Source organism: Schistocerca cancellata, chromosome 3, assembly GCF_023864275.1.
Source record: "Schistocerca cancellata isolate TAMUIC-IGC-003103 chromosome 3, iqSchCanc2.1, whole genome shotgun sequence".
NCBI classification, from domain to species: Eukaryota; Metazoa; Arthropoda; class Insecta; order Orthoptera; family Acrididae; genus Schistocerca; species Schistocerca cancellata.
In genome coordinates this window covers 101,541,341-101,568,033 of record NC_064628.1, presented here as the reverse complement: position 1 = coordinate 101,568,033, position 26,693 = coordinate 101,541,341, and positions in this window count along the sequence as shown.

The window sequence follows — 26,693 nt, the reverse complement described above, 5'->3', positions numbered from 1 at the left end:
AGATGTCGCCCTCTAAAATAATCAACTTTGGATTCTACACATTTTTTCGTGTGAAGCTTATTTATCGAGTTATTCTGGTTTGTCAACTTAAAATTTACATCCTGTATAATAAAAAGCATATTACTCGAAAACTATGGGTGCTACAAAAGAACTAAGGCTAGATTTGGATTCAGCTCATAAAAAAGTATAAAGAACTGCTATCAAACTAAAAAAAGTTTTAAAAAATTTTTCGTTGGCCTGTGATAATTAATTGGTAATATAATTAATAAATAATTTATTCGTATGTAGAATCTTAGGTTTTATCTAAACACTACGCATATTTTTAGTTCTTATCTAACGCTATGAGGAAAAGAGTAAATGACCTTGCTCGCTATGTTCAGAAAAATGAAATTTCAAGATCTAACTCTGCTTGACGTAACGTATAACTGACTATGCATAAAAACTGGATCCCTTAATAAAATCCCATCTTTTTTCCAATATTTGTGCCTTCGACTTATTCATGATAATCGCAATGCAAGAATATTTGGAAATTATTTCCTTTGAAACTCAAAAAGTAAAATAGTATCGGAGTAAGTCATATTTATACGCGGAATCAAAAGTGGGTTATTTTATGCAATTCCATTTAAAACTTGGCAACCAATAGTATTATCAATGTGCACGTTATTCCTATTACATTGTCTATGCACAAATTGTGTCTCTCCAGCTATTCGTCTTTCAGTTCGGTCCATTAGTCTTTGGCTTGGAAATATAGCCTAAAGCAAATATACGAGGTGCATTCAAGTTCTAAGACCTCCGATTTTTTTTCTCCGGACTGGAAAGAGATAGAAACATGCGCATTGTTTTAAAATGAGGCCGCGTTCATTGTCAATACGTCCCAGAGATGGCAGCACCGTATGGCAGATGGAATTTTACCGCCAGTGGCGAGAATGAGAACTGTTTTAAATACTTAAAATGGCGACGTTTTCCTTACTTGAACAGCGTGCAATCATTCGTTTTCTGAATTTGCGTGGTGTGAAACCAACTGAAATCCATCGACAGTTAAAGGAGACATGTGGTGAGGGAGTTATGGATGTGTCGAAAGTGCGTTCGTGGGTGCGACAGTTTAATGAAGGCAGAACATCGTGTGACAACAAACCGAAACAACCTCGGGCTCGCACAAGCCGGTCTGACGACATGATCGAGAAAGTGGAGAGAATTGTTTTGGGGGATCGCCGAATGACTGTTGAACAGATCGCCTCCAGAGTTGGCATTTCTGTGAGTTCTGTGCACACAATCCTGCATGACGACCTGAAAATGCGAAAAGTGTCATCCAAGTGGGTGCCACGAATGCTGACGGACGACCACACGGCTGCCCGTGTGGCATGTTGCCAAGCAATGTTGACGCACAACGACAGCACGAATGGGACTTTCTTTTCGTCGGTTGTGACAACGGATGAGACGTGGATGCCATTTTTCAATCCAGAAACAAAGCGCCAGTCAGCTCAATGTAAGCATACAGATTCACCGCCACCAAAAAAATTTCGGGTAACCGCCAGTGCTGAAAAAATGATGGGGTCCATGTTCTGGGACAGCAAGAGCGTAATCCTTACCCATTGCGTTCCAAAGGGCACTACGGTAACAGGTGCATCCTACGAAAATGTATTGAAGAACAAATTCCTTCCTGCACTGCAACAATAACGTCCGGGAAGGGCTGCGCGTGTGCTGTTTCACCGAGACAACGCACCCGCACATCGAGCTAACGTTACGCAACAGTTTCTTCGTGATAACAACTTTGAAGTGATTCCTCATGCTCCCTACTCACCTGACCTGGCTCCTAGTGACTTTTGGCTTTTCCAACAATGAAAGACACTCTCCGTGGCCGCACATTCACCAGCCGTACTGCTATTGCCTCAGCGATTTTCCAGTGGTCAAAACAGACTCCTAAAGAAGCCTTCGCCGCTGCCATGGAATCATGACGTCAGCGTTGTAAAAAATGTGTACGTCTGCAGGGCGATTACGTCGAGAAGTAACGCCAGTTTCATCGATTTCGGGTGAGTAGTTAATTAGAAAAAAAATCGGAGGCCTTAGAACTTGAATGCACCTCGTACTTTACGTATAGTAAGGAAAGTATTCTATTCAAAGTTAAGAAACTGAAAATTAGTCATTTACTTCAAATTTTGTGGTAATGGTAGCAAAAGAACACGAAGCTAATATCGCTTACTCTTAAACAAAAGTAAGCGAGAAAATGATGCCAATGAACAACGTTACCTATTGGCTGTGAGGCAGCCGACGGCTTCGTTACTAGGATGTAACGACCTACCAGTTGTGGGATTGTAGCTTCCCGGTATACGTGCGTTAAGCATCCGCAACATTAAAATGCAGAGGAATACTTTTCTCGTGTGTGTACTTTTTTTTATCTCCTGTAACGGTTATGTGCACACATTATTTCTTTTGTGCTCAGTTTTGGCAAAGCAACTTTTGAATCATATAGGTTTCACAGCAGGAACGTACCTACAGCTTTTGCATGGGAGGGGTCCAACACTATCATTTAGGAAGGTAAACGTGTCTTCGCCCACCACATAAAAAGGCTTTGCTGTTAACGCCAATAGAGTAAATCAATCAGAAATTAAAAAACCCACAAATACGTTAGCATCCATATTACATGCGGGTAAAACTGTAGACAAACACTAATCGATCCAAGCGTCTTTAAATAAAACACAAGTATTGTAGCTGTTGAGGTATTTATTTATGAAAAAGCAATTAATTGAAAGCTAAGATTGGAGGTAATTATATATTTTTGAATATCATTATTAATCATTTATATTAAGCAATAATATTATTATATTAGTCTTTGTATTTAAATTGTGACACTTTGTCATTTTACTGTAACTTCAGGTCGTAAGTTAATTTAAAAATAATAATTTAAAGTCTTATATTCAGCCTTTTACGTCTTGCTGCTAACTTACTAATAATTTCTTCACAATCTAGTTGCACCGCCAGATCACGATGAACACTCATTAGAGCAAGACCAGTAAGTCTTTCACCTCCCATTTTATTCCTTATGTAAGTTTTTAGCCTCTTCATAGTCGAGAAACATCTTTCAGGGGTCGCCGTTGACGCTGCGAGTGTGGCTAATGTGGCTTTTTTTATCGAAGGGAAAAACAGTTCATCACACTGAGCAATAACTTCTATTGTAGTGGCAGGTTTTTCCTCTACAGATTTCCAGTGATTGTGCCATATCTCGTATTCACTCAGAATTGTTGTGCCTACATTCTCACCAAGAAATATTTGCGCTATCTTCTTAAGATTTTCTTTTGTCCTGGAGTCATTATTGGTTTTCTCAGGCAGAAGCATGTGAATTCCTTCGATTGTTTCTTCATGTGGTTTAAAACGAGCATCAAGTTCTGTGATCACGTGTTCAATAAAAGGGTAAAATACATTTCGACGATAATATATTCCAGCAGTTTCTCCTGGTACACTGCTGCGCGGGGTTTGCCTTCCGGTCGTGCTCGGTACAGTTATGTCACTCGAGCTAATCTGATTTGCCTGCTCGAAAAGGACTGAGAACTCACTTTCATTCCGAATATTTTGTAGAGTCGTTTTTGTGGTGTCACCGCCAGACACCACACTTGCTAGGTGGTAGCTTTAAATCGGCCGCGGTCCATTAGTACATGTCGGACGCGCGTGTCGCCACTGTCAGTGATCGCAGACCGAGCGCCACCACACGGCAGGTCTTGAGAGACGTACTAGCACTCGCCCCAGTTGTACGACGACTTTGCTAGCGACTACACTGACGAAGCCTTTCTCTCATTAGCCAAGAGATAGTTAGAATGGCCTTCAGCTAAGTCCATGGCTACGACCTAGCAAGGCGCCATTAACCATTTCTAGAGAGTCTCACTTGATCATCAAGAATGCTGTATACAAATGATGAATTAAAGTTAAGTATTCCAGCAGCTACGTACTTTTCTTTATAGCATTCCTTACGTATCCTGTTTCAGACCTAAAGCAAGCCTGCGTGTGTAAACGCGTGCCTTCCGGTTACCCGTCACTGTGGACTGGCTGTCTTGTCAGTCCACTACAGTTTTAACTGTTTTCGCATAACTGCAAGTGTTCATCTGGTCAACATTGATCTTCTGCATTGCTTTATTCAGATTCGCTGTATATGGAAAAAACTTTTCGTAATATAACAAGCGACATGATAAATTGGCTATTTTCCATGGCAGTCTGCAGTTGGTATGCTTCAGCGGCGACATCCCTGCTAGCAGCGTCTTGAAGGGTCTCAAGTGTTGCGCATACTACAGGAAGCACTTCTGCAAATCTCTCAACACCCACATGCTTTTCAGTCCACCGCTTCTCACAAAGGGAGATCAGCGTTGAATGAGATGAGTCAATTTGATCTGAAACTTTCTTCAACAGGTTGTCCCGAAGTGGAGATTGTCGAAAAAAGTTTACTATACGTTTTATTGTTCCAATACAGTTCCGAATCATAGGTATTCCGCTCATTACTGCGGCGCCATCAAAGCCTTGCCCTACCAATGTGTCCACATCCAAGTTATAAGTTAAGAGATGTGTTATGATCGTGTTTGCCAATGCCTGCGCTGAAACATCTTCCACGTAGATAAAGTCAAAAAAATCCTCCCTGACAATCGATTTTCCAGATACATATCGTAAACATAACGCTAGTTGTTCTTGGCCCGATATGTCTTTTGCGGATGTCTTTTGCGGAATTCCGCTACGGTTGGCAAGACTGCTCTCACTTCCGTTGCACACATAGTGAGGGTGGGGGTTGACACCCCATCGCAGGACACAGCTATTTTTTGCAGCCTCGTTCCTCCATGGCTTGTCACTACATCAACCAAGCGCAGTGCGCGACTATTTTGTGGCACGGGGTTTCAAAAGCGGGTATTCTTCTAATATTGGCGTTTTTTTTGTGTCAACTAAGGACCCCCCGACACCCCCCCCCCCCTTTATGTACGTCCGTGTTTCACAGGTGTCATTTTATCATTAACACTGAAAATCGGTACTTCAGGTTTCGATGTTCACGTATTAATGCTACGTTACCAGTATTTTGGAAACTTTAGGATACCAGCTGTTGTGGCGTAACAAGACAGCCACGCCACTCGGAAGTAGCCGAAATGCACGCGTTACGCTCACGCAGATGGGCGTGAGGTTTGAAACAGGATACGTAATGAATGCTATAAAGAAAAGTACGTAGCTGCTGTAATACTTAACTTTAATCCATCATTTGTATACAGCATTCTTGATGATACAAGTGAGACTCTCTCCAGAAATGGTTAATGGCGCCTTGCTAGGTAGTAGCCATGGACTTAGGTGAAGGCTATTCTAACTGTCTCTCGGCAAATGAGAGAAAGGCTTCGTCAGTGTAGTCGCTAGCAAAGTCGTCCGTACAACTGGGGCGAGTGCTCGTACGTCCCTCAAGACCTGCCGTGTGGTGGCGCTCGGTCTGCGATCACTGATAGTGGCGACACGCGGGTCCGACATGTACTAATGGACCGCGGCCGATTTAAAGCTACAACCTAGCAAGTGTGGTGTCTGGCGGTGACACGACACCAGCTCCTATTCGGGCGAGTGCGGTGCCAGCAGTTATTTTCCTAAGAATGTTGCATCTGACTCGTGATGCGGGCGTGTCTTCAGCGAAACGCAGTCTGACGTCGCGTCTCCAGTCACAGCGCCGCCTGGTCGGACGTTTCCAGAGCTGGCTGTGTGGCTGGAGTGCCGATTCGCCACGCGTGCCTGTGGCCGTCGCGCCGTGACCAATCGCAGGCGCCCACAAACTGCGTAGCTGCGAGGGTTCCCGACGCAGCGGCCTGGGCGGCGGATAAATCTCGACGGGTCGTTCTCACCGGGGGCGAAAGCTTCACATCTAAAAGTAGCTTGAGGTGTCCACCGCGTGAGCGTTACAGAGCCGATCTGCTTACGACGTGTGCAAGCAGTGTGGCGGATCTTGTCGTGAGCTACATCTACATACAGGGGTCGGACAAAAATATGGGAACACCTAGAGAAATGCATGCTTCAAGATAAATACAGATGCCAGACAAGTCCGAAGGTTGCGCTACTGTATTCGACCACAAATGGCATCTGTGCAGTCACCTCAAAACGCTGCAAGCGTCAGGTATGATGACAACAGTGTTCTGCGTAGTTGTGAATGGATTATATCGAAACTAAGGGAATTAGAATGTGGGCAAATTGTTGACGCTCATATGTTGGGTGCTTGCGTAACCTAGGGAGTAGGAGTGTTTGCTGTTCCAAGAGACACCATATCTAAGATTTATATAACATGCAGTTTATGCCCTAAGAGTGAAACATGGTGAGGGTTCAGTGATGGTTTAGGCAGGCATATCATGGTATTCCATGAGCTTCATGTGTACTCTCGAAGGTTTTAATACTGTCAACGATGATGTTGTAAGAGGTGTTGCAGCGGTGTACCGTAGGTCTCTAGAAGAGCGTAGCGTTCCAAAGGATTGGAAAAGGGCACAGGTCATCCCCGTTTTCAAGAAGGGACGTCGAACAGATGTGCAGAACCATACACCTATATCTCTAACGTCGATCAGTTGTAGAATTTTGGAACACGTATTGTGTTCGAGTATAATGACTTTTCTGGAGACTAGAAATCTACTCTATAGGAATCAGCATGGGTTTCGAAAAAGACGGTCATGTGAAACTCAGCTCGCGCTATTCGTCCACGAGACTCAGAGGACCATAGACACGGGTTCACAGGTAGATGCCGTGTTTCTTGACTTCCGCAAGGCGTTCGATACAGTTCCCCACAGTCGTTTAATGAACAAAGTAAGAGCATATGGACTATCAGACCAATTGTGTGATTGGATTCAGGAGTTCCTAGATAACAGGACGCAACATGTCATTCTCAATGGAGAGAAGTCTTCCGAAGTAAGAGTGATTTCAGGTGTGCCGCAGGGGAGTGTCATAGGACCGCTGCTATTCACAATATACATAAATGACCTGGTGGATGGCATCAGAAGTTCACTGAGGCTTTTTGCAGATGATGCTCTGGTGTATCGAGAGTTTGTAACAATGGAAAATTGTACTGAAATGCAGGAGGATCTGCAGCGAATTGACGCATGGTGCAGGGAATGGCAATTGAATCTCAATGTAGACAAGTGTAATGTGCTGCGAATACACAGAAAGATAGATCCTTTATCATTTAGCTACAAAATAGCAGGTCAGCAACTGGAAGCAGTTAATACCATAAATTATCTGGGAGTACGCATTAGGAGTGATTTAAAATGGAATGAGCATATAATGTTGATCGTCGGTAAAGCAGATGCCAGACTGAGATTCATTGGAAGCATCCTAAGGAAATGCAATCCGAAAACAAAGGAAGTAGGTTACAGTACGCTTGTTCGCCCACTGCTTGAATACTGCTCAGCAGTGTGGGATCCGTACCAGATAGGGTTGATAGAAGATATAGAGAAGATCCAACGGAGAGCAGCGCGCTTCGTTACAGGATCATTTACTAATCGCGAAAGCGTTACGGAGATGATAGATAAACTCCAGTGGAAGACTCTGCAGGAGAGACGCTCAGTAGCTCGGTACGGGCTTTTGTTAAAGTTTCGAGAACATACCTTCACCGAAGAGTCAAGCAGTATATTGCTCCCTCCTACGTATATCTCGCGAAGAGACCATGAGGATAAAATCAAAGAGATTAGAGCTCACACAGAGGCATACTGACAATCCTTCTTCCCACGAACAATACGAGACTGGAACAGAAGGGAGAACCGATAGAGGTACTCAAGGTACCCTCCGCCACACACCGTCAGGTGGCTTGCGGGGTATGGATGTAGATGTAGATGTAGAAGACGTCGTGGTCTCCCAACCTTCATTGCTTACATATTCCGCCCTCACTATCATATTCCGCACATTCATTCGAACCCAAACTCGATAAGATAAAGTCAATGTTGTACGAATTCATGTAAACGATATCCAAATAACGAGTAAATCGCAAATGCGCTCCGAGATTGAAATACTCGAGGCTGGCGTACACACACACATTCAAGACACGACGGTCACAGGGGCTTTTAGTTCGGGAGACGCAAACCACACGCCGGTGGGCCGGTCCCTTCAGAGGACGACTCAGCCTATCTATGTCGGCCGGTGACCGCCCATAGAGCAGACAGCGTTTGCCCGAGTGAAAGGAAGAACGACCCTGTGTTTGGCTTAAAAGCAAATTCGGCTACATTGTGTGGCAGCGCCCAACCTACGCATTATTTACAAATATAGCACACAGTTCCAGAGATTTTCACAGGGAGACAGCAAACGCCAAACGCCGATGATACAGATTTCCGGATTGGTCGCCTTAAACGAAACGTCATTCTCCCGTTTTAGAAGAGCAATGCTGATTGGCAGACGATATTTCTGACACCTTGAGCTGAAGGAGTAATCGAAGAGACCGAGAGATATACCCCTTCCCATCTGGCGTGGAGAGGGGCCGTTCCAGTGTTTTTCTTGGAGCGAGAACACGTAACAAGAGCGTGCGCGCTCATACGTGTATTCAAAGAGTGAGGAACAAGTCTCTCCTCAGTACTTCACTTGGAGAGCACCTCTGTCGAGAGCAAATCGGAGTGCAACTCTATATTGAGTCCTTGTGATTAAGCATTGTTCACTGTGTTGGCCACCACACTTACTGTGCATTGTGAACTGACAGAGTTATAGTTAAACACCTGTGAGCGAATTTTTGAGTGGCATCACGGTGGACTGGTTATCTGACCGGTGTACCACTCCAATAGTTAGACCAGGGCCGAATAGGAGTCCTTGACTTCATCAAGGCGTAGGGAGAGTTTGATTGGCAAAGGTCAATCCAGATAGAATGAGAGTTTCTTATCTGTCAGCAGCGAGTGGCGCAGACAGCAGTCATCGCAGCTTACGGTATTATGCGCTACAGCTCTTGTGAGCCCCATATTTCCTCCACAACAGTACACTTCACTGCATTTCACATGCGACAGCGTCGACGGTACCTAGCAACATTCTAACGGATAATTATTCAAGTTGAGTAGGCGCGGCTCTCAGCCATTCTGCCAAGTCAATAACAATCTTAAACTTTGTATAGAAATTTCATTAGCGAATCCTATCCTTAAGAGGTAACTTCACATTGCGAAAAGAGCCCAGAAATAACTTGTTCAGTTTATAACTAAAAGTGCCATTGTGATTTCTCAACATTTTTGCAAAATAAATAATAATTTTCGTTAGTTTCATGGTTTTCTTACACTAACTAGCACTACTCCAGTACGCAAGTATCCCACTAGTTATGTAAGAAATTTTGTGAATTTTTGTGTCATTTCCTTACAGCGGATGACTCCAGAAGATATTTATTGCTGAAAGTTTTTCAGGCATTTCTCTTTAGAACGTTAGGAGCGTCTGTCTGACTTCTATAGTAGTGTGGGGGTGGAAATTGCATCTTGTAGGAGCCACAGGGTAAAGGGTACATCTCAGATTAATCCGTTGCGCAGAATGACAGAATAGCACCCACACGCTCACAATGTCACAGTTCTGGCTGATCAGGACCATAACAGTAAAGATTCCCTGGGCACGACCAAACTATTTCTGCTACAGCAAATCGATGTGCTCCAGCCGTGCATCATGTTGGCCGGGAATCGAACATGGGTCTCCTACTTAGAAGGCAGGTGTGTTAGCCATTAAGTCACTTTGGGACACTGGTTCAAATAACTGCACCGATTACCCTGGCATGCCTCCGTCCTCGATCCAAATTCTCACTGGTTACTACTTTAAATTCCCCCTTACACATATGCATAAAATCATATCTGTGTGAGACCATTAAAGTCTCTGAAATTGTTTGATTTGATTTGTGTAAGTACCTGCACTTGGGTTTCAGGTTGAATACGCAATTTACGTTCGATGCTGAGGTGCTATTCCAGAACATGAAGAGTCTCGGTAATTCTGTTCCTGGGCAAGTTAAAGTAGACTGGGATGACAGTGAGAATTTGGATGGACGAGGGGGGTGTGCCAGTCTAATCTGTGCAGTAGTGTGAATCGATGTGCCAAAGTGGCTTAGGGGCTGACGTACCTGTCTAGTAATCGGGAGACTCAGATTTGATTCCCGGCCTTGGTATAAATTGTCACTCGCTGCTTCAGTATACACTCCTGGAAATTGAAATAAGAACACCGTGAATTCATTGTCCCAGGAAGGGGAAACTTTATTGACACATTCCTGGGGTCAGATATATCACATGATCACACTGACAGAACCACATGCACATAGACACAGACAACAGAGCATGAACAATGTTGGCACTAGTACAGTGTATATCCACCTTTCGCAGCAATGCAGGCTGCTATTCTCCCATGGAGACGATCGTAGAGATGCTGGATGTAGTCCTGTGGAACGGCTTGCCATGCCATTTCCACCTGGCGCCTCAGTTGGACCAGCGTTCGTGCTGGACGTGCAGACCGCGTGAGACGACGCTTCATCCAGTCCCAAACATGCTCAATGGGGACAGATCCGGAGATCTTGCTGGCCAGGGTAGTTGACTTACACCTTCTAGAGCACGTTGGGTGGCACGGGATACATGCGGACGTGCATTGTCCTGTTGGAACAGCAAGTTCCCTTGCCGGTCTAGGAATGGTAGAACGATGGGTTCGATGACGGTTTGGATGTACCGTGCACTATTCAGTATCCCCTCGACGATCACCAGTGGTGTACGGCCAGTGTAGGAGATCGCTCCCCACACCATGATGCCGGGTGTTGGCCCTGTGTGCCTCGGTCGTATGCAGTCCTGATTGTGGCTCTCACCTGCACGGCGCCAAACACGCATACGACCATCATTGGCACCAAGGCAGAAGCGACTCTCATCGCTGAAGACGACACGTCTCCATTCGTCCCTCCATTCACGCCTGTCGCGACACCACTGGAGGCGGGCTGCACGATTTGGGGCGTGAGCGGAAGACGGCCTAACGGTGTGCGGGACCGTAGCCCAGCTTCATGGAGACGGTTGCGAATGGTCCTCGCCGATACCCCAGGAGCAACAGTGTCCCTAATTTGCTGGGAAGTGGCGGTGCGGTCCCCTACGGCACTGCGTAGGATCCTACGGTCTTGGCGTGCATCCGTGCGTCGCTGCGGTCCGGTCCCAGGTCGACGGGCACGTGCACCTTCCGCCGACCACTGGCGACAACATCGATGTACTGTGGAGACCTCACGCCCCACGTGTTGAGCAATTCGGCGGTACGTCCACCCGGCCTCCCGCATGCTCACTATACGCCCTCGCTCAAAGTCCGTCAACTGCACATACGGTTCACGTCCACGCTGTCGCGGCATGCTACCAGTGTTAAAGACTGCGATGGAGCTCCGTATGCCACGGCAAACTGGCTGACACTGACGGCGGCGGTGCACAAATGCTGCGCAGCTAGCGCCATTCGACGGCCAACACCGCGGTTCCTGGTGTGTCCGCTGTGCCGTGCGTGTGATCATTGCTTGTACAGCCCTCTCGCAGTGTCCGGAGCAAGTATGGTGGGTCTGACACACCGGTGTCAATGTGTTCTTTTTTCCATTTCCAGGAGTGTATATCCATAAAATAACTCACAACTCCGTGCCTCTGTTCACAACACTACAGTTAACTAGTGCTATAGAGTTGTGTGTCATGGATGTTATCGTGGGCTGAAGGTTTTATCCACTGGTATGTTATTAGCTGACAGTACAAATAAATCTTCAGTCCCCTGCTACCTATAAACGGCACAGTTTCATAACACGGAAGTTATAAGACCAGAACAACCAAATACGAAATTTTATTCACCACCAGTATGACATTTCCAAGCATTTTATTATAACAAATCTCACCAGTAATGGAGCGCATTGTGATAACCTCACTGCACTTGTACTCCGATACAGCATGTATCCATAGCATGTACGTTCAACACAAAACCAGTGAAATACGGGCTTCAACTACAAGCGATTTGAAGTACTAAGGCGTCTTCCACTTCTGCTCGTGACACAGAAAGCGATTCTGCATCTCATTCCTCACATTCCTCTCCACGAAGGAAAAATCTAATTTGTTTTCTTCAGTCTTCGACGCTTCACATTACTCTGATACGTGAAATTCCACGTTATAACGTCACAAAACTCTTTCTGCTTCTCGTCCACGAACGCTTTCACGTCTCGTGTGAGAATGGCTTAAGTGTGGGTGGATTCCGGCCGCGACCGCGACTGGAACGTCGCGCAAGACGGTGGATGCTACGGAGGAGGAGACAAAAGAACGCTCTACCGGCTGTCCTAGCCAATCACGGAACTGGGGTGGGGCTGCAGCATAAACACTGCCGGAATCATCCCAAACCGTGCATCAGACCAGGGCTTCCCAAGCGTTTCAGCTGGTGGACCCCTTCTTCAGTCGAAAATCCATGGTGGACCCCTAGTCAGTCAAGAGCACAGTAACTTAAAATTTCACGGCGAAACCTATGGGAACTGAAAGCTAAGACTTCCAATCCTAATTCATACAACCGGGAGAGTGCATTCCCACGTGAGAGCCACCTCACTTTTATTTGGAGAAGCAGGGAACGACGAAGGCTTCCCATATCTTCACACAGTATTGTGAAAAGTCTTGACTTCAATGGCCTCGATTTTGTGTAGTTAATGATTTGAATGGACTCGTCTAAAACTTTCTTGAAGGAAACAGGCATTTGTTTCGTAGCTAAAGCGTATCTGTGGACAGCACAATGACTACTGCTGCAATTCTTGGCGTTTTCTTTTATTTTCGTCATTGTTCCGACTGTAGGACCCGTCATAGCTTTTGCACCATCTACGCACACATCTATGCAATTTGACCACGAAACTTCGCTAGTCCTTGAAAAAAATCATCCGATAGACGGTATATTTCAACACCTGTTATGTTGGCAGGTAGTGGTCTGCACAATAAGAGGTCCTCCTCAAAACATCCAGAATATTCATAACGGACGAAAGCCAATAAAGTCGCTAATCCTGAAACATCAGTGGATTCATCTATCTGCAGAGAAAATGAATTGTGTTGGATGCGAGAAACAAGAGTGTCTTTCACATCATCTGACACGTCAACAGAGCGTCTCTTGACAGTATTGTTTGATAATGACACCGAAGATGCGAGCTTTACTGCCTTTTCGTCTAGCATGCAAGAAACAGTATCATTAACACACAGCTTTATGAGATTTTCTGCAATGGTATGAGCTTTGCCTGTTTTTGCCACTCGATAACTAACCAAGAAAGAAGCTTTTAATCAACTTTCATCAATTGTTTTTGCATGAGTTTTCATGCAATGCTGAGAAGCAGCTAGTTCAGCACTCTTCCTTTTGAAGAAAAGAATGTCTTTAGGCTGGAAATCCGGGTGAGCACCTTCAAAATGACGGCGCAATTTAACTGGAACCATTGAACTGTTCGGAAGGACTCGCGCACAAATTACATACTGAGCTTTACCATCCTTTGTCTCCACAAAGCCCATTTCTAAATAGCTTTGTACTTACCCTTCTTGGTTATTCCCCTTCCACAGGATATTGCAACCAATGGAGTACTTGCACCGTTTTCACATAATAAATCCGGCTGTGGAGTTTCTTGTGATTGTTCTTCCATTGGGCGTCCTCCATCCTCATTCATTTCAACTGGAAACTTCCCTTGTCGTGAAAGCGATGGAGACACTGCACCCTTCTTCAATGATCCTGAGTTCAGCTACCGATCCATGTTAGAAGTAATAAACTGGTAGTGCACTGTAGAGTTGTGGCGATTCGTGAATGAGTCGTTCATTTGAACGACTCTAAATAAAGAATCGTAAGAATCGAATCGTGATACTGACGAATCGTTGTTCAAAAGAATCGTAAGAACGATTGTGTGTTTCCGAGTCGTGACGACTCCAAGTTCCAACGATTCATCGAATCTTAGTACGCTATGCTTCGAAGGCAACTTCCGAATCATGCCGAGTCGTGCCGAATGATTACGGCCGCCAGATGGCAGTCAAGTGGAGGGCGCGTGTCAACTGTCAACAAAGGAAGCTCGAAACGAACAAACGAAGTTCCTGGGCCGTAATATTACGCGTGAAAACCAAGCTGACAATTGGCAGTGTCGTCTTCTCATGTAAATAGTTGTGCCAGTGGCAAGTTCTCAGACAAATTAAAAGCAAAATACCTATGCTTCGTATTTAGAGGAAATGAAAGTTAAGCTAAATTTGCCTTGTGGAAGGGCTGTCAGCTGCGTTATGAATTGCAAGAGTGATGTGGACTTGGAAAGACATCTTAGCACAGAAAAACATAGGATGATATGAGCCAAATCACGTCTGCCTCACTGCTAGATTTTGTTACTATAAAACAGACGTCCGTAGTTAGATACGTTCAAGCCACACAACCAAACTGGCATACCACGTAATTTTGCACCACCTTTCCACAAATCGACTCCTCTTTCCTGGCATACTGAAATAAAACAATAGATGCAATCAAATCTAACGTGACGTATAAATCGAGAATCACACTTGTAACGTCATTTGCATGTTTACTCATAAACTACTTATGGCATATATTATCATGGCACAGTTCGATTCTAACCCCATTGACAATTTCAGACATGTCCTGCCATCTGTGAGTAAGATGTAGAACTTTTTGCATTCCGTAAGAATTGTGCCATCGCAGACTAGAATGAATCGTGAACGAATCGTAGGAATCGATTCGCAATGTGAGATTGAATCGTAGGAATCGAATCGGGAAAAAGAATCGTGTTGCCCAACTCTAGTGCACTGACAAAGCAAGTTTAACATTTAATAATGCCTGGGGCCGCATACGTGCCAGCGAGCGCTGTGATTGGTCGACAAAGCTCGCTCCGCGCATGCGTAAAAGGTTTCAGCGCATCTAGCGCCGTGAGCCGGCGCACAAACGACCGCCGCATTGTTGCGAAACAGTCGATCAGAGAGGCAGCATTCTCCGGCACTAAACTGTGTATTAGAGATGGGCACACTGAAACACTTAACTGTTTCGAAACAAATGAAACAGTACAACGTAATGTTTCGATACGCTGTTTCGAAACAGTGAAACAGTTTGTGTTTTGTAATCTATTAAACCTACACATTATATCATCTTGAATGTCTACTGTATAAGTATGTCCATATAAACACAAATGAGGTGCGAGAGCGCTAATCATATCGCAGAAAGTATGAAACTATCACTTAGACGTCTTGGCAGTTTCGTATTTCCTGCAGCAAATGCGCTGCTTTCGTGTCGTGTGACTTTCATACTTTTCAATTGGCTGAGGACAGCCATAGCTGAAGACAGAAGAACCACCACAATCGGAACTGGGGGTGGAAGCAAACTGCAGAAACAATGGATATGCTACTAGGATTCCCGCATTCCGTTAGTATGGGTAATATACCCATCCTGCTAATTTCCATGCACACAAAGGGGATAATTGTGGATAATAGGCACAGTGACTATAGACTCACAAATAACGCCAAATAATTCGAATAAATAACAAAATATAACAGAAAAAATTTTGAATTTCTGCTATAAATTCACCATGCTTCCCAGCCCTCCCCGTTCACCATTATGCTATCAGTGATAGTGTTTATAAAGCAGATGTTACGCCATTTCCTAATAGGACTGTCAGCTAGAAACGAAGCTTTATTTTCGGATATCTTAAGCTTCATGCTATTGCTTGCCAAAAAGATTTCGACACTCTTGAAAGTGTTTCATAAAGTGTTATGTTTTGTTTCAGTACCTGTGCCGAGCCCGAATCTCGTCCGACACAGAGCGCCCATGTGGGCAATTGCTGACGGTCCGCCACATTTTAACGTCCTGCCCGGATTTTAACACACTGCGTCTTGATCTTGGCCTGCCCTGTAGTCTAGATGCCATTTTAGCGGATGACCCACGAGCAGCTTCTCGCGTTCTTCATTTTATCAACTTGACCAACCTCTCTAAGGACCTTTGATTATGCTGTTTTTTTTTTTAATCCTATGCCTGTCAGTCTGTCTTTTATCGTGTTTTCCCTTTTCGTTGCTGTTTTAAACTTGTTCCTGGCGGTGCATTCCTAACGTAGTCTGGGCGCTAATGACCATTGAAGTTTTGCGCCCTAAAACCACACAAAAAAAAACAGAGCGGAATGAAACATCACTGTTTCGATACAATTAGTCCGTTCCAAGCACAGGTGGACTGAAACAGCCTTATTTTGAAACAACGATACAGTTTCTGTGTCTGGCTCGAGATCGAATATGGTCCGGTTATCCGAGACAGGGGCGGAATGAAACACCACTGTTTCGAAACAGTGAACCACAGCCGTTCCGAAACACAGAAACAGTTCCACGTATCGATACACTGTATGGAAACATGGAAACAGTGGCCAAGCCTACTGTGTATGCGTTCTCACTTAGGAACCGCAAAGGCTGCTTGGGAATGCGACCTGAAGTAAAAGTGCACATGTTTTTCACACGAAAAAAAAAATACTGATGAATTTGACTTTCACATTTTTTATTCAATAATTTTACTCATTATTTTACACGATTTGGTGAAAGGTAGCCGCGGACGCCCTACAAAGGGCCGGCGGACCCCTAAGGGGTACGCGGACCACACGTTGGGAAGCCCTGCATTAGACGCTTCCAGAAAGTGCTCGAGCGGACGGTGGTGTTTGGACAGCGACCATCCACCGGCTGGCGATGCGGCAGCAGGTGTGTGTCTGCTGGCTGCTGTCTGCCGGAGCTGGAGCGGCTCCAGCAAGTGCAAACACGGCCGCTGTTTGCGCAGACCCTCTCAGCGACCACTCGGCATCTCTAGCCGGGCTCGCAGCACATCTCTCATCTCTCTGAAGGAACCAACAGCCACGATTCTTCTTGTTGTGCCTGTACTTTTAAGACCTCTATAGTTCCTACACATTGGCGAAACTGGGCAGAGTTCAGACGATCATCACGCTTATATGGTTTATGACCACTGTAACAGGTCTGGGTGGTCTTTGTTTATTGGCCCGCACACGACCGAAAAAGTCCTATAAACATTTTCTTTGGAAACCAGTACCTATTCCGATACAGGCTATTTTATTTCAGTCGGGAACGGTTGGTGCTGAGTGAAGCACGCTGTCTTCCTGTTGAAGTTGCGTCGACAAATATGATGTGTAACGATTATCGAGGGTTTAACGCTGGTGAGATGGAATTTCTTTATTATTTAAGTCTGGGCTATTTACACTACTGGCCATTAAAATTGCTACACCACGAAGATGACGTGCTAGGAACGCGAAATTTAACCGACAGGAAGAAGATGCTGTGATGTGCAAATGCTTAGCTTTTCAGAGCATTCAAACAAGGTTGGCGCCGGTGGCGACACCTACAACGTGCTGACACGAGTAAAGTTTCCAACCGATTTCTCATACACAAACGGCAGTTGACCGGAGTTGCCTGGTGAAGCGTTGTTGTGATGCCTCGTGTAAGTAAATGCGTAGAATCACGTATCCGACTTTGATAAGGGTCGGAATGTACCCTATCGGGATTGCGGTTTATCGTATCGCGACATTGCTGCTCACGTTGGTCGAGATCCAATGACTGTTAGCAGAATATAGAATCGGTGGGTTCAGGAGGGTAATACGGGACGCCGTGCTGGATCCCAACGGCCTCGTATCACTAGCAGTCGAGATGACAGGCATCTTATCCGCGTTGCTGTAACGGATGGTGCAGCCACGTCTCGATCCCTGAGTCAACAGATGGGGACGTTTGCAAGACAGCAACCATCTGCACGAACAGTTCGATGACGTTTGCAGCAGCATGGACTATCAGCTCGGAGACCATGGCTGCGGTTACCCTCGACGCTGCATCACAGACAGGAGCCCCTGCGATGGTGTACTAAACTGTGAAACTGGGTGCACGAATGACAAAACGTCATTTTTTCGGATGAATCCACGTTCTGTTTACAGCATCATGATGGTCGCATCCGTGTTTGGCGACATCGCGGCGAATGCACATTGGAAGCATGTATTCCTCACCGCCATACTGGGGTATCACCCGGCTTGATGGTATGGGGTGCCATTTGTTACACGTCTCGGTCACCTCTTGTTCGCACTGACGCCACTTTGAACTGTGGACGTTACATTTCAGATGTGTTACGACCCTTGGCTCTATTCTTCATTTGATCCCTGCGAAACCCTACATTTCAGCAGGATAATGCACGACCGCATGTTGCAGTTCCTGTACTGGCTTTTCTGGATAAGAAAATGTTCGACTGCTGCCCTGGCCAGCACATTCTCCAGATCTGTCACCAATAGAAAACGTCTGGTCAATGGTGGCCGAGCACCTGGCACGCCAGTCACTACTCTTGATTAACTGTGGTATCGTGTTGAAGCTTCATGGGCAGCTGTACCTGTACACGTCATCTGAGCTCTGTTTGACTCAATGTCCAGGCGTATCAAGGCCGTTATTACGGCCAGAGGTGGTTGTTCTGGGCACTGATTTCTCAGGATCTATGCACCCAAACTGCGTGAGAATGTAATCACATATCAGTTCTAGTATAATATATTTGACCAATGAATACGCGTTTATCATCTGCATTTCTTCTTGGTGTAGCAATTTTAATGGCCAGTACTGTACTTGTAATAATAAGGTTTTGACCGGTCACCAACTGTGAATACTCGAATGTGAAGACGATAGTTATAGACTGTCTAACCGGAAGTATGGCAACGGCCTTGCCGCAATGGATGGACCGGTTCCCGTGAGAGCACCGAAGTTAAGCGCTGTCGGGCGTGACCGGCACTTGGATGGGTTACCATCCAGGCCGCCATGCGCTGTTGCCATTTTTCGGGGTGCACTCAGCCTCGTGATACCTACTGAGGAGCTACTCGACCGAGTAGTAGCGGCTTCGGTCAAATAGAACCATCATAATGACCGGGAGAACGGTGTGCTGACCACACGCCCCTCCTATGCGCATCCTCACCTGAGAATGACACGGCGGTCGGATGGTCCCGATGGGCCGCTTGTGGCCTGAAGACGGAGTGCTGTGCTTTAACCGAAAGTATCCGGACACCCTCGTGTAATGCCGAATTAACCACTAGGTGTCACAAGAGGTGGACCCGCTGGTATAAAATAAGGTGGGCAGTATCGCATTGTCGATCGAAATGTGGTGACAGCAGAATGCGTCGGAGAGCTCAGTGACTTCGAACATGGACTGATCATTTGACGTCACTCGAGTAACGATCCTTCAGGGACAATTGAAGCCTTCTAAAGTTCCCCAAGTGGATTGCCGGTCATGCGACTGTGAAGTGGAACAATCACAGATAGACCAAGAACAGGGAGGCCTCTTATACTGAAGGGGAGGGATCGTCGAGCATTGGGGAGGCTAGTTGTAAACTCAGCGGAAGGAATTATTCGTGTGAGTTGCTGAGTGCTAGCAGTAGACCAGCTAATGCGGCTGGGGTACAGTGATTGAACAGCTCCTCAGAAGTCACGCATTTCTGTAGTCACAGCTAAGAGATGGTTGAGCTGGTAAAGAGCGATGCCATTGAACAGTGGACGGGTGGAAACGAATGGTTTTGAGTGATGAATCACGCTGTACCCTGTGGCGATCCTATGGAAGGGTTTTGGCATGGCGAATTCATGGAGAACATCACGTGCCCTCATGTGCAGTGCCAACAGTGAAGAATAGAGGATGTGATGTTGCTGTATGGAGATGTTTTTCGTAATCAGTATGTGATTCCCTCATTGCACTTAACAAGAAGCTATATGCGGAGGGATATGAACACATTTTACAGCGTTGTGTACTGCATATACAGGGTGAAAAGTACTTAACCCGACAAACTCTGGGAGGTTCTAGGGGACATCAAAACAAATATTTTTCCCTAATGTCATTCTTTCCTATGAGGAATATTTCTCTGGTGGCAAATTAATTAAAACAACAAACACTTTTCCATTTTTTCTGACCAAGTGGCAACACATTAACACAACCCAATTTCAACTACAACAGATTTTCAAAAATACCTCCATTGACACGTAAACAAAGGTTAACCCATCGGATCATGTTCTGTCTGACACGGGCAAAAACCCCAGGAGTATCCTGAATTGTTCCTGCTGCTCCTGCTACTATCTGGGCAACCAGATCCTCTTCTGATGCAACAGGAGTTGCATAAACAAGGTTGCGCATCTCTCCCCACACAAAAAAGTCCAGAGGGGACATATCTGGGGATCGAGCATGCCATGGTACAGGGCCACCTCTGCCAATCCACGTTTCTGGGAACCGTCGGTCCAGGAATCGACGCACACGACGACTGAAATGTGCCGGCGCCCCGTCATGTTGGAATCACATGCGTTGTCTTGTAGGGAGCGGGACGTCTTCCAGCTATTCTGGCACTACTCTGGCGAGAAAATTGTAATAGCACCTGCCATTTAATAGCCTAGGTAGCAGATACGGCCCAATTAAACAGTCCGCAACAACACCGACCCGCACATTAAATAAGAACCGCACAGCGCTAGTAATTGTGGCATGTGGGTTATCTTCACTCCAAACATGCGAATTGTGCATGTTGAAGACTCCATCACGCCCGAACGTTGTTTCATCGGTAAATAACACATCGGATGGTAATGTAAGATACATTTCACACTGTTACAGGTACCACCGCGAAATGGCCGCGCGGGATTAGCCGAGCGGTCTAGGGCGCTGCAGTCATGGACTGTGCGGCTGGTCCCGGCGGAGGTTCGAGTCCTCCTACGGGCATGGGTGTGTGTGTTTGTCCTTAGGATAATTTAGGTAAAGTAGTGTGTAAGCTTAGGGACTGATGACCTTAGCAGTTAAGTCCCATAAGATTTCACAAACACCACCGCGAAAACTGTGCTCTGGGTGAATAATCAACTGGTTCCAGGTTGTGGACACACTGTAAGTGAAATGGACGTAGAAATTGCCCTCGAAGGACTGTTCCTACATTCGTCTGATTCGTCCCCATGTTACGTGCAATTGCCCGAGTGCTGATTGAAGGATCCCGCCCCACATGCTGCAAGACAGCTTCCTCAGATCTGCAGCGTTCTTACGGTGCGTCGGCGTCCCTGTCAGGTAATCTGCTAAATTACCCGGTCTCACGGAGATGTTGGTACACAGCAGCAAATGATGTATGATGCGGGATACGGCGAATAGGATATTGTTGTTGATAAACCCGCTGTGCAGCTCGTCCGTTGCGGTGCGCTACGTAGTATGCACCAACCATATCAGTGTACTGACTTCAGGTGTATCGCTCCACTAGTAAACACAGACAATGCACTACTACGCTGGTGGACAGCAGTTGCCTACAACTGAAGGGCTTAATATGCCGTCTAACAACTGAAGATCGTAATACGGCCTCTGACAACTGAAGAGCGTAATATGGCCTCCACCGGTTTACCGGTTTAAATAATCCTCATAGGAAAAAATGAGATTAGGGAAAAATATTTGTTTTTATGTCACCATAACCTCCCAGAGTTTGTCGGTTTAAATACTTTTCACCCTGTAGTAAAAGAACAACCAGAGACAATAATTTATTATATCAACATGACAATGCACCCTGTCATGAAGCGGTATATGGCTGCCACTGTTTTGTGGACAATAACATCCTTGAAATAGACAAGCCTTCCCACAGTGACGCTCTGAACCTAATGGAACACCATTGGGATGACCTAGAACGTCGACTTCCCTCCAGAGACCAGCGTCCAACATCTCTGGTCCAATATCTCTGATTTCGGTTTTGGAGGAAAAATGGCTGCCATTGCTCAACAGACATTCATACAACTCGTTGAAAGTGTCCCCAGCAGAGTTCAAGGTGTCATAGAGGAAAGTCAGCTCAAATATGTACCATTCTTCGATGGTGCCCCGCATCAAGTGCGTGAGAAGGGATCGTCGGAGAAATGCGCTGCGGTTCGTGTCAGCATATACCGCAGATAACTCTGAATGATTTCACTGAGACCTTCCCCCTGCAGAAAAGTGCTCCTCTTGAAAGACGAACACCTTGAGATGTTGACTGCAGAGCTTGATAATAGGTTGGACGATCCTGCCCTCACATTTCTGCCTATAGCCTGTGACGTCGAGTGATTCTCTTCAGTCGTCGTTGGTCCCATTCTTGTAGGATCTTTTTCCGGCCGCACTTTGTTGGAGATATGATGTTTTACGGATCCCTGATTTTCACGGTACACACGCGAAAAGGTCGTACGGGAAAATCCCCACTTCATCGTTACCTCGGAGATGCTGTGTGCCGCCGGCCGGGGTGACCGAGCGGTTCTAGGCGCTACAGTCTGGAACCGCACGACTGCTACGGTCGCAGGTTCGAATCCTGCCTCGGGCATGGATGTGTGTGATGTCCTTAGGTTAGTTAGGTTTAAGTAGTTCTAAGTCCTATGGGACTGATGACCTCAGATGTTAAGTCCCATAGTGCTCAGAGCCATTTGAACCATTTTTTTGCTGTGTGCCACCGCTCGTGCATAGACTACAACATCACGTTCAAACTCACTGAAATCTTGATAACCTGCCACTGCAGCAGCAGTAACCGATCTGGCAACTACGCCAGACTCCTATTGTCTTGTATAGGCGGTGCCGACCGCAGCGCCGTATTCTGCAAATTTGGAAATTTGTGGTAAGGGCTTATGGGACCAAACTGCTGAGGTCACCGTTCCCTAAGCTTACACCCTACTTAATCTAACTCAAACTAACTTATGCTAAGGACAACACACACACCCATGCCCGAGGGAGGACTCGAACCTCCGACGGGAGGAAGACACGCGAGCCGTGACAAGACACCACAGACCGCGCGGCTACCCCGCGCGGCGTATTATGCCTGTTTATGTGTCTCTGTATTTGAATACGAATGCCTATGCCAGTTTCTTTGGCGCCTCAGTTTATTTCTGTCATGTGTTTCACGTAGCTTAATAATTGTGCTTGTAAATTCTAAAGCTCGTTCTGATGCCTGACGAGCGTTATGTCTGCCATTAGTAAGTGGTCTCTTATTACTGCTGTGTGTAATTATTCCGTCACATCATGCCGGTAGCCACGTCCGCTGGTTCTGGGCGTGATGACTTAGGTCTGTTATTACTGTAATTCTTGAGACAACGTGCAGCCTCACAGATCTGAAAAATTTAATTCTTTAAGTGGCTCGGAAATTAATTCATTTAATAGAAAGCTGTAAAAGCTTTTAACTGGTTTTTAGCTTTATGAGTGTCTTGCAATTTTACTTTTGTCACTAGTAAATTTTCTCACTGTAAGAGCCCTTTGGCTCGTAGCTGCAGTAATTTTCTGTGGTTTAAAGTTAACTGAGCGTTTAAAAGATTAAATGAGAAGTGGCGATAGAGTTTTCTTCTGTAATACTTGCTTGTTTAACTAGAACGTGGGCGTTATTAATTAAAGATTTGGTTAAGATCCTGTTTATCGTATGCGAAATTTTAAGTGTAATAAATGCGTTTTAGAGTATTGTGTGTTTATCAGCTAATCTAGCCCCTCACCACTCCAACTCCTGGCTATCGCATCATTTGAGAATAGCCGATGAACGTAGCGGTAGCCATTCTCGCAGTTTGGTAGCTCTGCGAGATATACGAGGTGCATTCAAGTTCTAAGGCCTCCGATTTTTTTTTCTAATTAACTACTCACCCGAAATCGATGGAACTGCCGTTACTTCTCGACGTAATCGCCCTGCAGACGTACACATTTTTCACAACGCTGACGCCATTATTCCATGGCAGCGGCGAAGGCTTCTTTAGGAGTCTGTTTTGACCACTGGAAAATCGCTGAGGCAATAGCAGCACAGCTGGTGAATGTGCGGCCACGGAGAGTGTCTTTCATTGTTGGAAAAAGCCAAAAGTCACTAGGAGCCAGCTCAGGTGAGTAGGGAGCATGAGGAATCACTTCAAAGTTGTTATCACGAAGAAACTGTTGCGTAACATTAGCTCGATGTGCGGGTGCGTTGTCTTGATGAAACGGCACACGCGCAGCCCTTCCCGGACGTTTTTGTTGCAGTGCAGGAAGGAATTTGTTCTTCAATACATTTTCGTAGGATACACCTGTTACCGTAGTGCCCTTTGGAACGCAATGGGTAAGGATTACGCCCTCGCTGTCCCAGAACATGGACACCATCATTTTTTCAGCACTGGCGGTTACCCGAAATTTTTTTGGTGGCGGTGAATGTGTGTGCTTCCATTGAGCTGACTGGCGCTTTGTTTCTGGATTGAAAAATGGCATCCACGTCTCATCCACTGTCACAACCGACGAAAAGGAAGTCCCATTCGTGCTGTCGTTGCGCGTCAACATTGCTAGGCAACATGCCACACGGGCAGCCGTGTGGTCGTCCGTCAGCATTCGTGGCACCCACCTGGATGACACTTTTCGCATTTTCAGGTCGTCATGCAGGATTGTGTGCACAGTACCCACAGAAATGCCAACTCTGGAGGCGATCTATTCAACAGTCATTCGGCGATCCCCCAAAACAATTCTCTCCACTTTCTCGATCGTGCTGAATGAATTTCAATTGGTTTCACACCACGCAAATTCAGAAAACGAATGATTGCACGCTGCTCAAGTAAGGAAGACGTCGCCATTTTAAGTATTTAAAACAGTTCTCATTCTCGCCGCTGGCGGTAAAATTCGATCTGCCATACGGTGCTGCCATCTCTGGGACGTATTGACAATGAGCGCGGCCTCAGTTTAAAAGAATGCGCATGTTTCTATCTCTTTCCAGTCTGGAGAAAAAAAATCGGAGGCCTTAGAACTTGAATGCACCTCGTAATTATCTGTGAGTGGTTACAGTTCGATGTGATGTTCCTGAGGAAGCTTCTGATCTCTCTTCTGAATGCTTGACATTTGCCACACTTGGCCCTTCGCCAGGTAGCAATCCCTCAGGTAAGGGACGTCCTTCCTCGTACTTCTCTTCTGTCCGCTTACAAACCACCGTCTCCACATCTTACTCGATACAACCAGTACGTAAGGGACCTTCTTCTTCGACATCTTGGCGAAATACAGAGCTTCTTTTCCGAAACTGAAATATTTATAACTTTTGGGAAACGAAAGCAATACCGACGATTATGTCAGTATGTAATTAGTGCTGGCAGGTATAAATATAGACCCCTCTGTCTGTAGCGTAGCTTCCTTTCATGCTTACTGATTGCAACAGAAACAATCCATCGCCATGGGAGCAACAAGAAAGAAACGACGTAAAGAGAATGCGAATGTACGCTAATCATTTCTTTTTGATAATTGCATTTGTGCTTACTTTAATTACTACAACCGCATGCCTAAAAGATAATAAGGAAAGAAGAAATGGGTATGTGAATGTTTGAAAAGAAGAACGACATACTCCATATTAATTTACTCTCTAAAATCCGATATCCCTTGCGGCGAAACATTAGTTAATAGCGGGACAATGTTCAAAACATGACTGAAAATACGTTCACTAAATAGAGATAAGAACATCTATGTTTTACATGTCATCTAAAGTCGATGTACAGTTTTAAAATATTAGAAATAAGGAAATGAAGTAATACAGAATGCTATGCTTGTAACGTACGTTGTTGTTCCACATTGTTTAGCTCTGGTATTTACAAGGTCACAGAGAAAGCATCCTAGGTTCTGGAGGGAAAAGCCGTAATCGTAATGGTCTGCACTACAACAGAAACAAGAAGCACAAGTTAAGGAAAAATAATGTAATGTGTGTTCCAACTCACAAGCGACATTGAAGCAGATACTTCCTGTGACTTAGTATGGACAGAGGTTATATTCGACAACCGGAATAAATTAATAACTGGCTCCTTTTACCGACCCCCGGTCTCAGATGAATCAGTTACTGAATAGTACAAAGAAAATTTGACTCATCACAAATAGGTGCCCTACGCATACAATTATAGTTGGCAGTGACTTCAATCTACCTTCTGCATGTTGACAAAAATACATTTTCAGACCCTATTGCAGATAGAAAACAACTTCCGTAATTGTTCTAAATGCTTTTTTTTAAATTTTTTGTACAATTAGTTCTCGAGGCTATTCAAATTGTAAATGGTTACGAAAACACACTTGATCTCTTAGCCACAAATAATCCTGAGCATCACGACGGATACAGGGATTACAGTCGTAGCGAGGCTCAATTCCGTAACAAAGAAATTCACCAAACTTCCTGACTGATTAAAACTGTGTGCCGGACCGAACTCGGGACCTTTGCCTCTCCGCTGCAGCGTGAAAATCTCATTCTGGAAATTCACCAAAACTAAAGGCGTACAGGGCTATTACAAATGATTGAAGCGATTTCATAAATTCACTGTAGCTCCATTCATTGACATATGGTCACGACACACTACAGATACGTAGAAAAACTCAAAGTTTTGTTCGGCTGAAGCCGCACGTCAGGTTTCTGCCGCCAGAGCGCTCGAGAGCGCAGTGAGACAAAATGGGGACAGGAGCCGAGAAAGCGTATGTCGTACTTGAAATGCACTCACATCAGTCAGTCATAACAGTGCAACGACACTTCAGGACGAAGTTCAACAAAGATCCACCAACTGCTAACTCCATTCGGCGACGGTATGCGCAGTTTAAAGCTTCTGGATGCCTCTGTAAGGGGAAATCAACGGGTCGGCCTGCAGTGAGCGAAGAAACGGTTGAACGCGTGCGGGCAAGTTGCACGCGTAGCCCGCGGAAGTCAATGAATAAAGCAAGAGGGAGCTAAACGTACCACAGCCGACGGTTTGGAAAATCTTACGGAAAAGGCTAAAGCAGAAGCCTTGCCGTTTATAATTGCTACAAGCCCTGACACCCGATGACAAAGT